The 22,480-nt window shown below is 44.0% G+C and overlaps 1 protein-coding gene across 2 annotated transcripts in view; it reads right to left on the reverse strand.

Moving 5' to 3' along the window:
• The window catches only part of LOC137351758 (SH2 domain-containing adapter protein F-like), a 262,888-nt gene that overhangs the window by 95,552 nt on the left and 144,856 nt on the right, over positions 1-22,480 (reverse strand). The gene's annotated exons all lie outside the window — the stretch shown is intronic.

Consider the following 22,480-nt stretch of genomic DNA (forward strand, 5'->3'; position numbering starts at 1 on the left):
GTTCAAATCTCTCCATAACCTTGCCCCGCCCTATCTCTGTAACTTCCTCCAACCCTGCAATCCTCTGAGACTTCTATGCTCCAACTCTGGCCTCTTGTGCACTCCCCACTTCCTTTAGCCCACCATTGGCAGCCGTGCCTTCGGCGGTCAAGGCCCTAGGCTCTGGAATTCCCTCCCTAAACCTCACCACTTCCCTTTCCTCTTTTAAAAGGCTCCTCAAAACCTACCTTGTGACCAAGCTGTTGCCCACCTGTCCTAATATCGCCTTAAGTATCAAATTCTGATCTGAGAATGCTCCTGTGAAGCACCTTAGAACATTTTACTGCATTAAAGGTGCTATATAAATGTAAGTTGTTGTTCTTGCCAGCTCCTGCTAGTTTTCTAGGTTGGCGCGCCTGTCTGCGTGCAACAGGGGTAGCTGCATTCTTTCCCTGATCCTGATGCTCGATTCAGAGATACTGCTGATTTAATTCTCTGCATAATGGTAGCAATCCCTCATTGGCAAGAGCAGCTGCTGACAACTTAGTGAAGGAATAGAACATCATTGCGCTGTCTCACTGCAGTTTCATTACGTTAAAGTGCCAGATTGTAATTTACTGGCCTACCTTTCCTGCCGGCACTGCACATACTACAATAATTGCAGGCTGCTCATCATATCCTGAGGCTACTTTTTAGCAAGAAAAAAAAAGATTTACCCTCCCCCTCCCCCCATTAAAATGCATAACTTTACAAATTATGTTAAGGGGCTGTGTTCTTTTTATTTCCATTTTTGCACTGTATGTGATAAGAATGCAAATCCAGAACTGGTGTGACATTGCATTTCATTTACCGCAGTCTAACACAGACTAAAATATTAGATGGCGAATGTTTCTAGGAAGTTGGCCCCTTGGGTATTCACTGGTACTGGCAGCCTGTGTAGAATGAATAGCTTCCTCCACAACTTCACTTCATCACGAATTACAGGAATTTTAAGCTGTCATGCTAGACCTAAATAATAATTGCATACAACAAACCATTTGCCTGCTCACTTCATTTCACTGCCCTTAATAGAAACAAAGGAGTAGCAGTAGGCCATTTAGCTCCTCGAGCCTATTCCACCATTCAATTAGATTATGGCTGATCTGCATCTCAACTCGATAGACCTTTCTGAGTCCCATATCTCTAAATATCCTTACCTTGCAAAAATCTATCTTTTCAAATCATGCACTATTCCCCCCTGCCCATAAAAGCATTCTCATTGATTGGGATACTGCCCCTAGGTTTGACTCCTGTCCAGTACTGTCCTGAGTTCTGTGATATAGCCAGGGTGGTAGTTAAGTGCTATAATTGGCTTCAGCACCACTGTGCTGGATGGGGTAGGGAGTCAAAAAGATCAGATAGGTCTCCTGCTCTCAGCTGCTGTCCAGTGCCTCCTACTGGCCAGTTGGATGAGGACAAGTTCAGTCTTGACTGTGATAGCCTTGTAACAATCTTGAGGGATTGGGCAGTGGGAAGCTGGACTTGTGGCTCCTCTTACTTCTAGGGAAGAGGAGGGGTATGTTGGCCGTACAAGGCAAAATCCAGAAGGTTCTGTAAAGGACAGAGGCGGCTGGCATTATTGCTACCTGTTATTATTAAAACACACGCACTAGTCCCAAATCGTTGCTAGTGTTTAAACAGGACCATCTCTGCTATTTTAGCAGGGGCAAGAAGCAGAACAAGACAACAGGTTAGCATTTCTGCTACATTAGCAGAAGAAGGGATTTCAGACCAATGAGTTAGGGGTTAATAAAGACAAGAAATGCTGGAACCACTCAGCAGGTCGGGCAGCATCTGTGGAAAGAGAAGCAGAGTTAACGTTTCGGGTCAGCACTGACCCGAAACGTTAACTCTGCTTCTCTTTCCACAGATGCTGCCAGACCTGCTGAGTGGTTCCAGCATTTCTTGTTTTTATTTCAGATTTCCAGCATCCGCAGTATTTTGCTTTAATTTGAGTTAGGGGTTAATATGTTGATCTCCCAAGCCACTATTTTAGAACCGGCATATCTTGACAATGCAAAATTGCCAGCATAGAGAAAACGACATCTCTTCACTGAAGAGTTTATATAGCTTACACTGATTACAAAGTGTCTCACCCTCTCACCTAATTTACCTCCATAATAGATTCACGAGGCCTCCAATGCACAGGGAATCTATTCCATAATTGAAAGGAAGATGAGCCACATTAGGCACATACAGGAGAGTTTCTTCATGGGTAATGATATAACAGAGATGATACTTTTAGATAAACTCATATATTTTAGATTTCATTAACATTTAACTACAATCACACCTTTTCTGGAGTAGAGTTATTCAGAGTGGCAGAAAGTGTGAAGTGGTGTTCCGTAAAGGATCAATGCTGGGACCACTGTTGCTCACAATTTATATTAATGGTTTATACTTTGGAATCAAAAACACAATTTCTATATTTGCAGATAACACTAATGTTTTTGGGGGGTGGGGGAGTTGGGTGGAATAGTCAATGCTGAGGAGATTGCAACAAATTACAAGAAGATATTAACCATCTTACAGAATGGGTATATAATTTGCAAATGAATTTCATAAATATGAGGTATTACATTTCGGCAAGAAAAATAAAGAGTCTGCGTATTACTTAGAAAATAAGAATCAAAATGGGGTAAAGGAGCAAAGGGACCTGTGAATACAAATACACAAATCACTAAAAGTAGTGACACAGTTTAACAAAGCCATAAAAAAGAAAACCAAGCGCTCGGGTTTATTACTAGGGGAATAGAATTAAAAAATAAAGAAGTTATGCTAAACTTGTATCACATCTTGGTTAGACCACACTTGGAGCACTTCATAAAATTCTGGTCACGATGTTATAAATAAAGATAGAGTGGTACTGGAGAAGGTGCAAAAAAGATTTACAAGAATATCAGAAATACAAGGGTATACTTATCAGGAGAGGATGAACAGTCTTGGTCAAGGGAAAGGGATGACCTAATAGAGGTCTTTAAAATTATGAAGGGTTTTGATAGTGGACACAGAGAGAATGTTTCCACTTGTGGGGAAGAGCAAAACTAGAGGCCGTCAATCTAAGATCGTCATGGAATAAAAGGGACGGTAGCAACATGGATACGAAATTGGCTGCGACAGGAAACAAAGAGTACTGGTTAATGGATGTTTTTCGGGCTGGAGGAAGGTTTGTAGTGGAGTGCCCCAGGGATCAGTGTTGGGACCCTTGTTTTTCCTGATATATATTAATGATCTAGACCTTGGTGTACAGGGCACAGTTTCAAAGTTTGCAGATGATACAAAACTTGGAAGTCTTGTGAACTGTGAGGAGGATATGGCCTGCTTCTGTGCTGTATATCCTATGGAACACAATAAGTTAACTATTTGAAATGACTGCACTCAAGTCAACAGAACAAGTAGGCCCACACTGTTCTGCAACTGATACAATCATACCAACAGGGTAGTGCAACTCCACTTATAAAGATATAATTTTCCTCTCCACTTTTTCTGAAGTATGGTTTGGGGCAGTGTGTGGGATAGTCACATGGGCAGTCATCTGATACCTGACCTAAGTGGCTGCTCTTCACGTAGCCATAAAGTGAATGTCAGGAGGCGATTCAACCTATGGAAGATATCACAGCCTGAACTGATCTGATTCTCACTTGCTGTCCACAGATTTTGACTCTGCAGCTGGACTATGTTGTAACTTTGGCTGAGTTTTCTTCTCTTCCCTAGCCTGGGGGTGGGGGGTGGGGGAGGGGGGTGTGGTGTGCTAAATGTTAGATTGAAATGCTGAGAGGAGAGTTGCCAAGTAGCATGTTCATTTTTTGCCTCTGCTGCCCAGGAGCTCCGAAAGATGATTAGCATTTCGATATGGCCTTTTATAAACCTCATGACTTCCCAAAATGCTTTACAGTCAATGAAATACTTTTGAAGTAAAAACAAGAAATGCTGGAACCACTCAGCAGGTCTGGCAGCATCTGTGGAAAGAGAAGCAGAGTTAACGTTTCGGGTCAGTGACCCTTCATCGGAACTCAGTTAATGTTCAGTTCCGATGAAGGGTCACTGACCCGAAACATTAACTCTGCTTCTCTTTCCACAGATGCTGCCAGACCTGCTGAGTGGTTCCAGCATTTCTTGTTTTTATTTCAGATTTCCAGCATCCGCAGTATTTTGTTTTTAAATACTTTTGAAGTGTAGTCATGATTGTAATGTAGGAAAAGCAGCAGCCAATTTGCAGACAGCAAAGTCCCATAAACAGCAATGCACTAATGACGAGATAATCTGTTTTTAGGTTGAGGGATAAATATTGGCAAGGACTCCCTGCTCTTCTTTGACCCAGTGCCATTGGATCTTTTATATCCACCTGAGAGCAGAAGGGGCCGCAGTTTAACATATCATCCAAAAGACAGCGCAGCACTCCCACAGTACTGCATTGGAGTGTCAACCTAGAGTTTGTGCTCAAGTCCCTAGAATGAGACTTGAACCCACAATCTTCTGACTGGCACTGAAAGGGTTAAAACTGGTAAACCTGGTAATGTTATGAAAGTAAATGTGCCATTTGATTCAATATACAAACAGATGAATTTGGAGTAGGAGTAGGCCATTCAGCCCTTCAATACTGCACTGCCCTTTGATCAAATCATGGCTGATCTAATTGTGGCCTCAACACTACTTTCCTGTCTACCCCCGAATATTCCTAAAATAGTCCTCAATAAGATTAGGCAAGCAGATGCTGACTTCAAAAGCCTTTGTATTAAGTTGCCAGAAACAGAAAGCTACCACCAATGGCTCAACAAGTGTGGTCAATGAGTAGCTGAGTCGTATAGGCCCAGAAGATCCCAGATCTACACCCTTACTTGGGCTGGTCTCAGCAATTAGCCTCAGGGCCCCGAGATTATAAAGGAGGAAACAGGCCCAGGTTTCTGCTCCTGATCACTGTTCAACAGATGACTATGCGCAGATGTGAGGGGATGTTGGCTGAGGCCAGCCTGTGACACCCCTGCAGTTGAGTAACCCAAAAGTACTGACTGTCTAGACTTGCATGTGAAGAATAGTGGTGAAGAGATCCAGGGTCAGCAGAATCTGAATCACAGGAACAGACAGCACCTTTAGAGAAGGAAGGGGCGAAGGGGCAAAAAACTTAGAGCAAAAAAGAACCCTTAATGGGGCTTAATCCACACCTTGGGCTGGATTTTGTTGTCCGGTCACCGGGACCGGCAGTGTGTTCACAAAATGGTGGCTTCCCCACACGGGAATCGCGCCGCCACAACGCCGCAATTAAACGGCGGGCGGCCACTTAACATATTGACGCATTGCCCCTCCCCCAAGTCATGTGGCAGGGGCAGCATTGGTGATGCTGTTCATGGTGGCACCTGATGCTGGAGCAGGTGCTGGTGCCATTTTTGAAAGGCTGCCAGCCCTGCAAATAGTTCAACATAATGCAGAGTTGACCCTTTCTCCACATTGGTGGTGCCAGCTTCTCCTGGACGGGCAAGTGAAGCCACGTGAGTGCCGCAATGACGAGCTGAAGATTGGGAATTGAAGGTAAGATCATGGCAAATTAAATTTAAATTTATGCAGAGAGATATTTAAAATATTTAAAGTAGGGTCTCGTCATACAGCGGTGGAGATGCTGCCACCGCCAGGAAGATCAGGCCTGGAAATCCCAGTGTTGGGCTCTGTGGTGACTATTGCTGCTCCATTTCTCTTGCCCCGCACCCCCGCATCCCCACCCGCCATCACGAAACACGACATTGGGCTGAGAGAAAATCCAGCCCCATGTTATATGGGGTAGAGGTAGGCATAAGAAGGGGCCGAGCGCATTGGTCACAGCAAAGATTTGACAATTTCCTGGTTTAAGTTCTCAAGACCTGTGCATCAGAGTTAGCCATTTCCCAATAACTTGGCACATGCCAGCCTACCACAGGATCTGGATAACATGCAGTCTTAAGCTGACAAGTGGCAGGAACATTAGCACCACATAAGTGCCTGGAAAGAGTCACCTGGAACAAAAGTAAGCCCAACCACCTCCTCCTGACCTTCAGTGGCACCACCATTAACCTCATGGAGATCACCATTGACTTGAAGCTCAACTAGACCAGTCATATCAACAGTTGTTCCAAACATGGCTTACCTCATGCCCCTCAAAGCCTAAGGCTTTGTCAGGCTGAAGTCAGGAATTATGATGCAATTGGCTCCACATGCCTGGTTGGGTGCAGCTGCTCAATAACATCAAGGACAGAGCACTTTGTTTGATTGTAGCTCCTGCCACTGAACATCATCTCCATCCCTCCAACACTGGTACACTCAGCTGCAGTATGTAAGATTTACATGGCCCAATGCAGCAACATTTCTGTGACCTGCAGCACCATGATGAACAAGAGCAGTGATGCTGCAGGAACACTATCTCCAAGTCACACACCATCCTGACATGGACATACAGCACATTCCTTTATTGTCACTGGGTCAAAATCCTGGATTTCCTACCTAACACAATTGTGGGAGTACCGCAATGTGGTGTCAGCCGTGGCTCAGTGATAGCAGGAGTTTGTTGCCAGGGGCTGCAAGAAGTACAGAGTCTGTTACAAACTGCTGGATAGTTCATGAACTATAGTAACTGGAGCTCAGACACTGGCCTGTGCTGGTAAAAACCAGTTTGAACTAATTAATTTATGTGACAAAACAAGGAGAGAGATCACAGGAATAGAGCCTTATTTGGACATGGTATGATACCGGGGTCTTTGGGCCTGGGCCAATAAGGAGAAGATACGAACGAGGTGAGCAAGCCTAAACCAACCGGAAAGAAACAGTATATTTTTGAAGAGATAAGAAAGAGAATAAGTATGGAGAATCTCGAGCATAGAGCCAGCGAGAAACTCCGGAGACCAACCATCGCGGAAGTGGAAGACCCTGCGTGAGCAACGCAGCGGGGATGTAAAAGAGAGGAGAACGGAACGCCTGGCCAGCATCAGCTCTCCCCTTTTTCGGGTATTATCCTTTGTTTTCTGTGACTAGGTCAGGGAAAGGTCAGAGGAACCTAATGGGTGTGCTTATTGATTCTAGCTAGCTTTGTTATTAACTGTATAACCCAGTTTGAGTTGCATGCTTTTGTCTAACCAAGTGTATAAGCCTTATTCTTACATTGTACAACAACATGAATAAAGTAAATTGATAGTTAAAGAAAGGACTGAGTTTCCTCCTCTTTGTACTAAGCCATTAACCGTAGCCAGTGGATTAAGTGGAGGGTGGCTCTCCTGTAACCCCGATATCCCAAACACCCAGCCTAAGCCTGAATTAAGAGGACTTAGTCCCACGTGATGGCCAGGATCAAGTGGGTGAGGGAATAAAGGAGCCAAGGGGGAGTTGACTCCGTGCCACGGTTTACAAGTTCTTGGGCTCAAGTCCCATTCCAGTGATGAGCTCAAAATCTAGGCTGATACGTCAGTGCAGTATTGAGGGAGTGCTGCACTGTCAGAGGTGGTGCCACCTTTCAGTTGAGCCATCCTTCTGGTGGATACAAAACATCTCATGACGTTATTTTGAAGAAGAGCAAAATATAATCTTGCCAGTGTCACTATATTCTAAGTAAAATACCTCTCCTCCCACTTTCAAAATTCTCCTTAAAACCCACCTCATGGGCATCACCTTCCCCTCAACCCTCCTACCTCTGACCCTGGATGTAAAGCACATTGGGAGGGTTGGCTGCATTAAACATTGAACTATATGAAGGCAAGCTTTTACTTGCCCCCTGAAAATAGGAAAGGACTTAGATAGAAATCAGCTGCTCTAACCTTCTGAGACACGCTGGCAAAAAGTGCAAACCTGTGCTCTTCAGTCCAGCTTAAAAAAGCAATCCCATCAAAAGAAAACTCTATTCAGAAAATTATCAGAATCACGGCATGACAGCTTTATTCTGACAAGTCCATGATGAATTGCTCCTGTGCCTGACAGAACATTCCAGGAAAGTGACAGGATGAAAGGACTGGATCCAAATTTAGTAATTTGCCGAGAGTTGAGCTAGCTCTGAGAGACGGTTTTCAATGAGGGACTGTATCCACAATATATGAGGGGTCTGAATTTGTTCCTTTGGTCCAGTTAAGTATCACTTTTGCCACTGAGTCAGAATTCTGTGGGTTCAAGCCTCACTCCATAACTTCAGCACATAATGTCAGCTGCTCATTCAGTGCAGTACTGTGAGATGTCAGACATGCTGTCAGATGAGACATTAAATCCCAGGTCTCGTCTGCCGCTTGGGTGGATGCTAAAGATCACATGGGGCTACTTGAAGATTATCAGATAGCTCAGCTGGTGTTCTGGCCCAACATTGCTCTCTCAAGCAACATCACCAAAGCAAGGTGGTGTGAACACTTAATGCATTTAAAAGCAATTCTCTACATTGTTTTATCAGTGATGTAACACCTCTAAAATAGCAGTCAACAAAATGACATGGGACTGTGTTAAATGTTTGTATGCTCACCGTTGCCCAGTCTAATCGCAGGGCCTTTATGCCTCCATTCCATGTACACCCCTAAATGTTCTTCCCACTTTCTCTTTTAAGGTGCTGACTCCCACTGAGGGTCAGCCACTGGCACCTCACCCACGTGCTCCTTCCCCATAATATCACCTGTGGTATCTCAACCAAGTCTGATCCTGCCCTCACCTGGAATCCATGCACCATATGCTCACTTTCCAGCAGGGATCAGATTGATTTTCTCCCCCCTTCCTACCCGAGGGAAGCTAACACCACCTGAGGCATACCTACTTCTACTTGGGTTGCCAACCCTCCAGAATTGCTCAGGGGTCTCCACGAATTAAGGATAATCTCCAGGGGACTGCTGCAAGCAACCCGAGAGAAAAATCATCGGGGTATTAAAAAATTGTGTTTTAAAAAAAATTCTTCTGTTTACCAGTTATAAAAATATCAGAATGGGAAAAAGACTTGTTGACTGAGGGTCAAGACTCATCCAATTGGGTAATAAGGAGTCTATTAGCTTTCCAGTCGGCATGAGAAGGCAGTGCAGTGCAAGATTGGGCATGTTGGACAACCAATGCAGGAGGGTGAGAGTGGAGCAGTTGGTGACAGGAGGTCATGTGATAACACCTTCAGGAATATGTCCAACCACAGTTGGCAACCCTAACCTCTACCACATTAGAGCTAATGCAGTCCAGGCTAGGAAGTCAACCGAAGGCCCTCCTAGTCTGTGTAGCTCATAGCAAATGAGTCAACGCAGTTACTAACTGGGTCACTAGAGGAGTTGCGCACCCCTTGCCATACAGATAATAGGCCAGAAATAAACAACCTTTGAACAAAAGCATAATGCGTTTGTCAAACAATCCTCCCTCTACCATAACAAATTAAATGGTTAATATCTATTCGAAAATAGTGAAGACTCGCTACCATATGGAGTGGTTGAGATGAATAGCATTGAAGCATTTAAGGGGAAGCAAGATTAGTATAATAGGGCAAAAGGAATAGAAAGGTGTGTTGATAGAGTTAGAGGAAGAGGAGTGGGAGGAGGCTCATGTGGAGCATAAACACCAGCATAGACCACTTGGGCCGAATGGCCTGTTTCCGTGCTGTAGAATCTTTATAAAAGAGACAGATGGCATATGAACACATTAAGCATTTATTTGTAAATATTGGCACCTGCCATTTCTAGCCTAATGAATGGTCTCAGATTGAAGAGTACATGGGCTGGGAGGTTATTGAGCACAGATTTACCCACTCCCCTCAGTGTCATCCACGTTCTTTTGCTTTCAACAGGGACAGAAATGACAGGGAACACTGCTGTGCAGAGGTACTATCTGCTGATGTAGCGTCATGTTCACTGCAGACAGCAACAGACCCATCAAATCACAGTGGGATTCCATTAAACATTATCTACTGCTTCTCTAGCAGATGTGGCCCTATGCACTTCAGCGGCTATCCTGGGCTGATGATAAAGTCGCTGGGCCCTCACGTGGTTAAGGGTGGTCCAGTTTGAGGTTGGTCCTCACTGCAGTCAGTGGAAATGTGAATGGAGCTGGGTCCAGCACAGAAAGGTTTCCACGGCAATATTTTTACAAAAAAAAAGAGACATAACACTTGAGACTTGTCCAATCAATCATAGGGAGTGTGTGATCATTTTAGTGGCAGCTTTACTGGAACTGACCTGAGACACTGAGAAGCAAAAAGGAATAGAGCTTCCCACAGGATCTCAGGTTTAAATTCAGTGCCTGAAGGCCTGAACTATACAAACCGATGGGTCAGGTTTGATGTCCAGTTAGTGGTTGAGGTCCCACAATTAGCCTCAAGGCCCTGGGCAGGAAGGAGGAAGAGATTATATTAGCGAGAGCTCCTGCTCTTAGCCAGTATCCTGTGATTCCTGCTGCAAAATGTGCATGAGGAGTCCAAAACTAGGCGATAAATATAAGATAAATCGATAATAAATCCAATAAAGAATTCAGGAGAATTTTATCTAGAGAGTGGTGAGAATATGGAACTCGCTACCACATGGAATAGTTGAGGCGAATAGCATGGGTGCCTTTAAGCAGAATCTAGATAAATCTGTGAGGGAGAAAGGATCAGAAGGTTATACTGATAGGGTGAGATGAACTAGGTTGGGAGAAGGCACACGTGGAACATGAACACCAGCATGTCTAGTTTGGACGGCTGAATGGCCTGTTTCTGGGCTGTAAATTCAAGGCAATTCTATGTTGGGAAAGAAGAGGGTCAATACCCCACCACCATGGGCACCTGGCCTGCCAACAATAAGTGTCCAGGCACACATGTGATGAATGGACAGGTGAGTGAGGTACCAAGGGGCTGCTGGTGTCCATTGAACTAGTGAGAGTCAGGAAAGACAAGTACGAACATATGAACATGTAAATTAGGAGCAGGAGTAGGCCACTCGGCCCCTCAAGCCTGCTCTGCCATTCAATAAGATCATGGCTGATCTGATTGTAACCTCAATTCCACATTCCCACCTACCCCCAATAACCGTTCACCTCCTTGCTTATCAAGAATCTATCTACCTCTGCCTTAAAAATTTTCAAAGACTCTGCTTCCACTCCCTTTTGAGGAAGACTGTTCCAAAGATTCACAACCCTCTGAGAGAAAACATTTCTCCTCATCTCTGTCTTAAATGGGCGACCCCTTATTTTTAAACAATGACCCCTAGGTGTAGATTCTCCCACAAGAGGAAACATCCTTTCCACATCCACCATGTCAAGACCACTCAGGATCTTATATGTTTCAATCAAGTCGCCTCTTACTCTTCTAAACTCCAGCAGATACAAGCCCAGCCTGTCCAATCTTTCTTCATAAGACAGCTCGGCCATTCCAGGTATTAGACTAGTAAACCTTCTCTGAACTGCTTCCAAAGCATTTACATCCTTCCTTAAATAAGGAGACCAATACTGTACACAGTACTCCAGATGTGGTCTTACCAATGCCTTGTATAAGTGGGAGATGGGAGGGTATCGGTGGATGGGAGGATGCTTAATGGAAAAAAAATGGGAGGTTATATTCATAAATCCCAGATGGCAAAGACGAGGCTGGAGAAGAAATCTCATTTTCCAAAGCTAATTCACAATCCTTCAACAGGGAAACTCTCTAACTAGGCTTTGCTCCTTCGGAATGGAAGCAGGTAATTCTGTCAGACAGCAGAGACACACAGTTCATAAATAATTCAGTCCAGCAAAGTGCAAAACCATGTCAAATTAATAATAAATCACAGGCAAGACACAGACAACAGCTTCTGCCCTCTCTGTTACCGTTATCCTTTTAAGAATTACCAATTTCGTCAAGGGTCAACTATTTTTTTCCCCCACTGATAGACATTATTTGTGCCTTGTACATTTACTGCAGAGAGCCATTATGCCATTTCTTTAGGCCTGCGTGAGCTAAACTGATGAAACTAATTAAAATGGCCAATACAGCAGACCGTACGATACCTGCCTTAAACCAGATGTTTGGCAGATCAAATCCCAGGCCCTGCCTGTCATATCAGCCCACCTGCTGATGTCAGGAACGAGTTTGTTCAGCTCCCCACTGGGACGACAGATGAAGTGTCATTGCTGCACTGAGACATTTTATTCAGGAGAGGAGGGGAGGGGAACTGACAAGTTGCCCATTAAGTTCACAATTTGGCATGAGTACAACCTTTTTCCAATCAAAACTGCTGTTCTCAGCACTTCCTTTGCAAAGTAAACACAAAGGAGCCAATTTGCGAAGAATCTGTTGGCACAAAAGCCACTTGTGATTTGGAACCTGAGGCAGAGGCTAAGTGAACTTCTCCCCTTCTGTTTTTAAAGGGGTGCAAATGCACACAGCTCTCCTCAGCCTCTGCTTCATCTGTCACCCAGCGAGAAATTGTCCAAATTCATTCTTAGCGCCAGCGGTTGGGTTGAGGCAGCATCGGGTTTGACTTCCCCCAACATCTGGTTTTGTGGTGAACACTCATAAGCCTGAGCTCCTGGAAACTTTTCATTATTAATTCTTCTCGTTTATTCAATTTAGCTTTGAGTAAAGCTCGAAAATCCTGAACATGAGGCTGCTGCAAAAATCCATCACCTTCGACCATGCAAAACCTGTTTCATTGAGCTTACAGAAAATTAGAAAAAGTATGATTTCCCATTCACTCCCACTACAGTGGGCCATACCCATCCTCCTCACTCCCACTGCATAGAATCCCAATGGATAAAACCCCTCTGTAGATTAAGCTGCTCAGCCATTACTCCCACTGTATAAAATTCCAATGTCCCCCACACACCCATTGTACCAAATCACAATGGCCTATTTCCTATTCATTATTATTGTGGTAAAGCCACATCTAAATAGCGCACACTTGTTTCAAAATGACACTCAATTTCAAAAGATCACCCAAATCCTTATTGTGTACATGAATCTGAGAAACTAATGCAGTCCTTCACCAGGCTGTGATTCTACAATGAACCAACGAGGGCAAGTGTCGCTTTGCAATGATTTCAGAGGTTATAAACCAATCTTCCACAGGTCTGTATTTCTGCAACATTCACAAAGAGCAGACCCATTATTCAAAGGCTGGTCTCCATGGATGTCAGGTACTTCATATAACAAAGAGAGGGCTCATAAAATCAACAGTAACATTTATATTTATATAGCACCTCATCAAATTGAAAGGTCTCAAAGATTTTCACATCCTACACACACACATTTCAAAGTGCGCTGACTGTTCCTATTAGGCAAACAAGCAACATCTCACAGCCATCAAATGAATGGCCAGTTCATTTGTTTTTGGCAGTGTTAATTGGAGGTGGAATGTTGGCCAGGATGCTGAGAGAATGCTCTGCTATTCTTTGTAATATACCAAAAGAACCTTAATATTAACAGGGAAAGGGTGGTTGTATCTAGACCAACATCTCATCCAAAAGACTGCACCTCCAACAGAGCAGCACTCCCTCAGCACTGCATTGGAGTGTCAGCCTAGATTATGCACTCAGGCCTGAGTTGACCTCACTAAGAATCGAGAGTACTACCCACTGAACCATACTGGCACTGTTTGAAATTCCTTAAGCCCTAACACTCTTATTTTGATAAATGCATTCTGCAGTCATCAACAAGCCCTTTGGGGGCGAATTTGTTGCAGCATCTTGCCCTCTTCCAGCATAACCTCTGTGGAATCCTCATTTACATGTGTTGGAACATACAGGGGGTGAGGGAAGTGGAGCAGAAGAAATTCTGAGGGAATTCCACACACCCCCCCCCCCCCCCATCCCCTCTATATGGGGAATCTTGTTGGGGTACAGGGGGTACAGTTCTACTGTATGCTGCCCATCGTGTTTGTGCTTAAAACTGCAAATGCCAACTGGCTGGTCGATTGCTGTGTGCATCACATGCGAGTCCAGTGCTCTCCATCAACACACCCTTCTGGCAGGTATCACTGCACAATGGTCGGGAGTGGGATCCCTGGCTGTTTTTTCTCTTTCCCAGCTCAGGGGCACTGCAGCCAATTGCCGCAACCCTCCTGCTATAGGGTTGCCAACTCTGATAGGACACATCCCTGGAGGTATCATCACGTGACCTCCTGCCTCCAATCGCCCTGCCCCCACATACCTGCCATCAGTTACCCAAAATATGTCCATGCATGCAACGCACCACCTTCCCCCACCAATCAGAAAGTAAGTATAATCTTCATTACACAATTGGATGATGTCAGTTAAACATCCTTTTCTCCCCCATGTCTGATATTTATACATCTAATAAAAAAAGGGATTCAAATAAAAAATTTTAAAACCTACTTTTTTTTAATGTCCCAATTACTTTTCCCCTGGGCTACTCACAGCAGGGTCCTGCAGATTAATCTTTCATTCCTGGAAATTCCAGGACAATCCTGGAGATCGATCCCGAGATCAATCGGAGTTAGCCTAGAGTAATTGAAGTAGTCAGGACGATAATTAGCCTCAGCTTCACTAGACTTGGGAGAAGAGCGAAGGGCAAGCAGGCTGGGGGTGGGGGTGTGGTGGGGGTGGTGCAGTGAAGGATTAACCAGACTACTTTCCAGTGACCCCTGCAGGAAAGTAGAGATATATTTAAACTATCAAATTTGGTGGTGTTAAGGCCCATGACTAAATAGCCTCCCTGTTTGTGCACACGCAGGATGAATAATTACACAGATGAGGTGAAGTATGGAAAGGTTGTTGCTTGGTGGAACTATACACCAGCACCGCACAGGTGGGTAAGAAATTGGAGGGAATAAGGCAAGAGAAATGTTATTTTTAGTCCAGAGTTTTCAATGACTGCAAAGGGAACACAGATTGCTGGGAAAATAAATAAGCAAAGACAGTTGAGTAAAATATTGTATGGATAGTGAGATAACTTAGAAGTCAATGGAAGCACAGATGCATTGCCTTAAAATAGAGAAATGTGGATCGAATATAAAAACTAACAGAGCAAAAGGAAGATAGAGCTGCATGAAGCAGAAGTAGGTTATCTGGGAAACATCAGCTGGGAGAGAGGCCCATTTATCTTGCTGGCTGGCCGTCCTCTCATAGATTGGACTGTTATAATTCCATTGTTCAGATAGTGTCAGTTGTGTGGCAAAGCTCAGGTTGCGGTAACCTTCCATTCTGTCCTTATCTGCTATCTGTTGTTGCTGTAATGAACACATCAGTTGATAGGGATGTCTGGTTTCTCTGTGAAAAATTCAAGTGTTATGGCTGCTTTTGTTCCATTCCCCCATGTCAGATCTCAGACTGAAAATATCTGTAATTTGGAACAAAACAGAACACTTTAATTCCCCAGGACCTCGTTGCCTTAAGTAATGATTAACGAGGAGATGATCTCACTGCAGGGAGCCCGGCATTGAGTGGTCATCAATCTGTGCTGCACTTACCCTTCCATTTCAGATCCTCTCTCGTGCCTCATTCTCCGTTATCTGATGACATTGATGTTAAAAGCACCATTGGTGAAATGTCAATTTGATCCTTTGTTTTTTCCCCCTCCTTTCTGGCCTATGAATCAAGAGGTGCCATTTGCACCTCTACTACCTCAGCCACTATCCACTGCCATTCCAGACAGTGACTGTCCATGGCCTATTCAACTGCATGGGGCATCACATGTGATCCCAGTCCTGTCCTCACTCAATATCTGCACATGCGTGCTTTGTGACAGGGATAGAGAATAATCATTTCTCCCTCCGTACACCCCCATAAGAGTTTCTCAGCCCAATTGCAGGGTCACCCTTAGCCAAGACAAATTAACTGATTGTGGATCGGGAACACAATTAGTGACTTTTTTGGCTTGTGTGGCTCAATACCAGACCAGATAGTGCATTTACACACTGAGCCCTAAGGCGAGCTTTGTCTTTAGCTTATAAACTGGCCAGGTGACAGATGGATTGTGCATTAACTCAGCATGACAGTAATGGATTATTGAAGTAAAAAAAAACCTTTTCTATTATATAAAAGCAATACACTGCAGAACGCCTTGGTGGCTCAGACAGTACATGCACTGAATAATGTGATACTCAGACAAACAGAGCAGGAAGATTGCACAATCAGTCCCTGATCTGTGGTGAGTTAGCTCCACTCATCTGCAGTTTATACAGGGCCTTACAACTGGGTTAGTGTCCCTATAGAGAGAAGCAAAAGTCACCTAGGATTTCCTGCTTTTGCTATTATTCTGTGACCCCTGCTGGAAAGTAAATACAAATCAAGAAAGCCATTCAGCCCATCTTAATTTATCGCAGCTCTATACTTTCTGAAAGGAAGAAAAAAACTACCCTGAGCACTATTCAAAGTTAAAGTAGGATGAGGACAAGGAGGCATAGCCAGAAACTGGTAAAAAAGGCAAATTCAGGGCTGACGTCAGGCATAATTACCTCAATCAGAGTGATTAATATCTGGAATGGCTTTCCCAGTAGGGCAGTGATGGCAAACATTACAGAGACACTCCAGAGACATTTGGGTGCTGTAATGGAGGAGTGATCCTTGGAAAAGTAATGATTGGACCTTGATAAGGACCATTTCAGACTTGGATGTGATGCTTCCCTTGGTTAAACAGCCATCTGACACTCGTTGTTTAGGCTTAACATGAAGATGGTTGCTGGACACCTGTAGAACCGCATTCCAAGATGAATTAGCACGGTCAGGAGAGGAAGGAGTGACGGCTTGGTGGTAGGGATGGGTCATTTTATAATTTATTCCTCTGTCCGTTCTATCTTTATGTTGTGATGGAGATGGGGGAAGAATAATTCAGGACACAGACTCATTGACAACATTTTTTTTATAAACCACTGCAGAACAAGCACTTGACTGTTGGGTGGCATTATCCCACAATAAAAGTTAGCAACCAAAACAACACTGGGAATGCTCACCATGTAGAACACAGTCATGACTGAAAAGGGTAGGAGAGGCAATGAGGAAAATCACAAAAGAGATGTCACCAAGCTTGAGTTTTAAAAGTTTGTAGGAGGAAGGGAAGATTGCGCGAGCTGAGGAATCTCACCGTTTTGAAGTCTTGGGAATAAGTTAATTAGGAGTTGGAGATGTTGCGATGAGTCTTGATTTGAACACACTGGCGATCGAAAGAATAAAAGATCATTTGTGGCCATGCTTAATTCTTTCCTTCTCCTTTTTCTCCTCCAGCCCCTTTCTGTCTTTCTGCAGTAGGCTGCAAGTGTGCTGATTTATGTCAGGGAGCTATGAATTATGAATCTGCTTTTTGCTCTGGGAGTCTCAGGAGGCTGTTAGTCCTGCACACCCTGACCCAACCCCCCTCCCTCCCCACCACCAACACTGTGCACTGTCAACAACTAGACACAGCCTGAAAAGGTACAGAAGCATGGCAAACATGGTACTCATTTGCCAAATGAATGAGTGTGGTCTGTTTGACAGCTACAATGAAGTGTTAGAGGAGGTTTCAATCTAGAAATAAAGCAGTACAGGGGTGGGGGAAGATCCTCTTTCAGTTTTTTATGCCTCTTTGCTCTGGAAGTTCTCCCTAAATCCCTAGACCCTTACCTCCCCTTTCTCCCGCTTTCAAAAAGGTCCTAACAACATGCTGCTCAACAATATTTTTTGGTTTCGCTCCTATCTTTCTTTTCCTTTCTTCCTTCTGCTCAGTTCTTTCTCTCCATCCTGTGAAACTTTGTTTTCCATGAAACTATGCAGTTGTGCAGCACCTTGGTATGTCTATCTACAATAAAATTGCCATATAAATGGATGTGCACAAATCATTGAAGGTGGCAGGACAGGTTGAGAAAGCGGTTAAAAAGGCAGACTGGATCCTGGGTTTTATAAATAGAGGCATAGAATACAAAAGCAAGGATGTTATGATGAGCCTTTATAGAAAAAAACTGCTTTGGCCTCAACTGAAGTATTAGAGTCATAGAGTCATACAGCATAGAAACAGGCCCTTCGGCCTATCGTGTCTGTGCCGGCCATACAGCACCCAACTATTCTAATCCCATATTCCTGCACCTGGCCCATAGCCCTGTATGTTATGGTGTTTCAAGTGCTCATCTAAATACTTCTTAAATGTTGTGAGGGTTCCTGCCTCCACCACCCCTTCAGGCAGTGCGTTCCAGATTACAACCACCCTCTGGGTGAAAAAATGTTTCCTCAAATCTCTCCTAAACCTCCTGCCCCTTACCCTAAATCTATGCCCCTGGTTCTTGACCCCCTCCGCTAAGGGAAAAAGTTTTCTTCTATCTAACCTATCAATGCCCCTCATAACCTTGTACACCGCAATCATGTCCCCCCCTCAGCCTTCTCTGCTCCAAGGAAAACAACCCTAGCCTTTTCAGTCTCTCTTCATAGCTGAAATGCTCCAGCCCAGGCATCATCCTGGTGAATCACCTCTGCACCCTCTCCAGTGGAATCACATCCTTCCTATAGTGTGGTGACCAGAACTGTACACAGTACTCCAGCTGTGACCTAACTAGCATTTTATACAGCTCCATCATAACCTCCCTGCTCTTATATTCTATGCCTCAGCTAATAAAGGCAAGTATTCCATATGCCTTCCCAACCACCTTATCTACCTGTGCTGCTGCCTTCAGTGATCTATGGACAAGTACACCAAGGTCCTTCTGACTTTCTGTACTTCCTAGGGTCCTACCATTCATTGTATATTCCCTTGCCTTGTTAGTCCTCCCAAAATGCATTACCTCACACTCTTCAGGATTAAGTTCCATTTGCCACTGCTCCGCCCATCTTACCAGCCCATCTATATCTCCCTGTAATCTAAGGATTTCCTCCTCATTATTTACAACACCACCAATTTTCATGTCATTTGCGAACTTACTAATCATACCTACTATATTCACATCTAAATCATTAATGTACACTACAAACAGCAAGGGTCCCAGCACCGATCCCTGTGGTACACCACTGATTACAGGCTTCCACTCGCAAAAACAGCCCTCGACCATTACCCTCTGCCTCCTGCCACTAAGACAATTTTGGATCCAATTTGCCAGATTGCCCTGGATCCCATGGGCTCTTACCTTCTTAACCAATCTCCCATGCGGGACCTTATCAAAAGCCTTACTGAAATCCATGTATACTACATCTACTGCTTTACCCTCATCGACACATCTAGCCACCTCCTCGAAAAATTCAATCAAGTTAGATAGACACGATCTCACCCTGACAAAGCCATGCTGACTATCCCTGGTTAATCCCTGCCTCTCCAAGTGGAGATTAATCCTGTCCCTCAGAATTTTTTCCAATATTTTCCCAACCACTGATGTTAGACTCACTGGCCTGTAATTACCTGGTTTATCCCTACTAACCTTCTTGAACAATGGTACTACATTCGCTGTCCTTCAGTCCTCTGGTACCTCTCCTGTGGCTAGAGAGGATTTGAAAATTTGTGTCTCCTCCCTTGCCTCACATAACAGCCTGGGATACATCTCATCTGGGCCTGAGGATTTATCCACTTTTAAGCCCGCTAAAACAGCTAATATTTCCTCCCTTTCAATGCTAATATGTTCAAGTATATCACAATCCCGCTCCCTGATCTCTACACCTACATCGTCCTTCTCCATAGTGAACACTGATGTAATCATTTAAAACCTCACCTATATCCTCCGGCTCCACACAAAAATTGCTCCGTTGGTCCCTAATGGGCCCTACTCTTTCCCTGGTTATCCTCTTACCCTTAATATACTTATAAAATGCCTTGGAATTTTCCTTTATCTTGCCCGCCAGTGTTTTTTCATGCCCCCTCTTCGCTCTCCTAATTACTTTTTTAAGTGCCACCCTACATTTTCTATACTCCTCTGGGGCCTCTGCTGTTTTCAGCGCTTGGGATCTGCCGTAAGCCTCCTTTTTTTTCCTGATCCAATCCTCTACATCCCTTGACATCCAGGGTTCCCTGGGCCTGTTAGTCCTGCCCTTCACCTTAACATGTTGGCTCTGAACTCTCACTATTTCCTCTTTGAATAACTCCCACTGATGTGATGTAGACTTTCCTACAAGTAGCTGCTCCCAGTCCACTTTGGCCAGATCCTGTTTTATCATATTGAAAATCGGCCTTCCCCCAATTCAGTACCTTTATTTTTGGTCCATCTTTGTCCTTTTCCATAACTACCTTAAATCTTCATCCCCGAAATGCTCCCCCACCTGACACTTCTACCACTTGACCGGCTTCATTCCCTAGGATTAGGTCCAGTACTGCCCCTTCCCTTATAGGACTTTCTACATACTGGCTCAAAAAGCTCTCCTGTATGCATTTTAAGAATTCCGCCCCTTTTAAGCCTTTTGCACTAAGACTTTCCCAGTTAATATAGGGGAAGTTGAAATCCCCTACTATTATTACCCTATTATTTTCTCGCGTCTCAGAGATTTGCCTACATATCTGCTCCTCTATCTCTTCCTGACTGTGTCCAATTCTGGGAACTTTAGGAAGGATGTGAAGGCAATAGAGAGGGGGCAGAATATATTTACAAGAATGGTTCCAGGGATGAGGGACTTCAGCTACGTGGATAGATTGGAGAAGCTGGGATTGTTCTCCTTAGAGAATAGAAGGTTTGCTAGGAGATTTGATAGAGGTGTTCAAAATTATGAGATGTCTAGTCAGAGTAAATAGGGAGAAAGTGTGTCCATTGCTGGAAGAGTTAAGAACTAGAGTACACAGATTTAAGGTGATTGGCAAAAGAACCAGATGTGACATGAGGAAAAACTTTTTTTACACAGTGAGTGGTTAGGATCTAGAATGCACTGCCTGAAAGTGTGGTGGAGGCAGATTAGATCATGGATTTCAAAAGGGAATTGGATAAGTAGCTGAAGGGAAAAAATCTGGAGGGCTATAGGGAAAGGGCGGGGGAGTGGGTCGAGTTACTTGCTCTAGCAAAGAGTTGGCACGGGCTCGACAGACTGAATGGCCTCCTCCTGTTCTGTAATCATTCTATGATTCTAAGTTGTTGTTGTTAATGCGTCTTTCCACACAAGGAGCTCTGTAGAAATAGAAACTTAATTACGTTGGTGGTGTGGTAACACTCTTGCCGTTGAGTCTGATGTTATGGGTTTGAGCCCCACTCCGATACCTCAGCATATATTCCAGGCCAATACTGCAGTTCATTGCTGAAGGGACCACTGCATTGTTGTGAGTTACTGTCCCCCAGATGACACATTAAACCAAAACCCTGATTGCCTCTTCAAGTGGGCATAAAAGGACCCATGGCACTATTTGAAAATGAACAGGAAGTTCTCCTGGTGTCCTGGCCAAAATTCCTCCCTCAGCCCATACTGAAAGAGACAATTTAACTGATCACGTGCACAAAATGTCTATTGAAGACACCTACATAGTAACAGAAACTGCACTTCAGAAAATGATCAGTGGTATCTGGGATGGACAGGAATTTAAGTTAATCACAAACACAAATCTGGATCTGTGAGAACTTCATCACTTGAAAAATGGCAAATGTTTAGTAAAATCTACCAGACAGGACAACGAAGGCTGGTAAAACTTCCACCAGGTTTTCCTGATCTCTCCCTGCAACATCAGTGGAATCAACATATTCTCTGCTGTTTCCCCACAATTTCTGTTAACGTTCTGCCGAAGTTAAGGCAGCAGATCAGGATTAGGCCTACATATATTCCATCCCTGTGTCTCTCAAATGTAGCTGGATGTTGCGATGGGAGAATTTGGTTAATAGAAGATGAGCTGTGATGGTAGGACTTGGTTACCAGAGGAACAAGCTACAATAGGAGAGTTTGGATGATAGAGGGTGAGTTGCAACGGGAAAGTTTAGGCACTGAAATGAGCTTCAATAGGCCAAATGGGCCTCATCTTTTCCCTCATTTTTCTCATGCCCTTAAGTAACTGAAGATGGAGTCTGACAGGTTGTTAACCCTGTCACCACTTTAGTACACTAAGACACACAACAAGAAGGAGCCCATAGCCAACATCCCAAGCTGTACCACAAGGGAGAAGGAAGCAAGCTGTGGCAATCGACATGAAAGAGAGTTCAATTAATCTGTTATACTAAGCATTCTCTGATCCCTGATAACTCTTAATCTTTTAGAATAATTTTGTTTTAATCTCGATGACGCATTAAAATAATAAGATGGTTCTTTTCAAAATCCCCAGGTCACAGCTAGGTCAGATTCATAAATAAATTAAACCTGACATCGATTTCCATTACTCTGGATGAAAGAGCTCATTTAATAATTCCCATGAGATCTGATACAGAGGTATAACTCTTTCTTTTAAGAGAAGTTTTGCTTTAATGCATTATTGTATCCAGTGTTAGGAAAATAGCAACAGCCCAACCCCCTTCACTGATTGCTGAGGTAATGTCTCTCGGGTGCTCTCAGCCCTCCAGTACTTGACCTAAGCAGTCATTCTTCACATGTACACTCTGACAGGGAAAGGCAGTCAGCTATTCGACCAACAGAGCCCTCGCAGCAAATCTCAACATTTTCCTTGCCCAATTTAACACTTGGGCATTTTCCTGCAGGGGGCTAACTGGGCATCGATCAAGGAATTCTGGTCCCAATTCTCAGCCCAGGG

This window comes from Heterodontus francisci, chromosome 36, assembly GCF_036365525.1.
Source record: "Heterodontus francisci isolate sHetFra1 chromosome 36, sHetFra1.hap1, whole genome shotgun sequence".
NCBI classification, from domain to species: Eukaryota; Metazoa; Chordata; class Chondrichthyes; order Heterodontiformes; family Heterodontidae; genus Heterodontus; species Heterodontus francisci.